The sequence below is a fragment of the Arachis hypogaea genome, chromosome 4 (assembly GCF_003086295.3).
Source record: "Arachis hypogaea cultivar Tifrunner chromosome 4, arahy.Tifrunner.gnm2.J5K5, whole genome shotgun sequence".
Classification (NCBI taxonomy): Eukaryota; Viridiplantae; Streptophyta; class Magnoliopsida; order Fabales; family Fabaceae; genus Arachis; species Arachis hypogaea.
This window is the reverse complement of record NC_092039.1, coordinates 91909036-91909804: the sequence shown is the minus strand read 5'-3', so window position 1 is coordinate 91909804 and position 769 is coordinate 91909036. Positions and strand designations below refer to the sequence as shown.

The following is a 769-nucleotide window of genomic DNA, read 5'->3' as shown; positions in this document are numbered from 1 at the left end:
ACATATGGCAGCCGAAAACAACAATGCCAACAATGCAAGGAAGGTGCTGGGTGACTTTACTGCACCTACTCCCGACTTCTATGGGAGAAGCATCTATATCCCTGCCATTGGAGCAAACAACTTTAAGCTTAAGCCTCAATTAGTTTCTCTAATGCAACAGAATTGCAAGTTCCATGGACTTCCATTGGAAGATCCTCATCAGTTTTTAGCTGAATTCTTGCAAATCTGTGACACTGTCAAGACTAATGGGGTTGACCCTGAGGTCTACAGACTTATGCTATTCCCTTTTGCTGTAAGAGACAGAGCTAGAACATGGTTGGACTCTCAACCTAAAGAAAGCCTGGACTCTTGGGAAAAGCTAGTCAATGCCTTCTTGGCAAAGTTCTTTCCACCTCAAAAATTGAGTAAGCTTAGAGTGGAAGTCCAAACCTTCAGACAGAAGGAAGGAGAATCCCTCTATGAAGCTTGGGAAAGATACAAACAATTAATCAGAAAGTGTCCTTCTGATATGCTTTCTGAATGGAGCATCATAGGAATTTTCTATGATGGTCTCTCTGAACTGTCCAAGATGTCCTTGGATAGCTCTGCTGGAGGATCTCTTCATCTGAAGAAGACGCCTACTGAAGCTCAAGAACTGATTGAAATGGTTGCAAATAACCAATTCATGTACACTTCTGAGAGAAATCCTGTGAACAATGGGATTAGTCAGAAGAAAGGAGTTCTTGAGATTGACACTCTGAATGCCATATTGGCTCAGAACAAAATATTG

At 41.7% G+C, this 769-nt stretch overlaps 1 non-coding gene across 1 annotated transcript; it reads right to left on the bottom strand.

Moving 5' to 3' along the window:
* Positions 1-406: 406 nt before the first annotated feature.
* LOC112799354 (small nucleolar RNA R71) lies at positions 407-514 on the bottom strand. Its single transcript, XR_003200929.1, has one exon. It is a non-coding gene; the product is annotated as a small nucleolar RNA R71 (small nucleolar RNA).
* Positions 515-769: the final 255 nt, after the last annotated feature.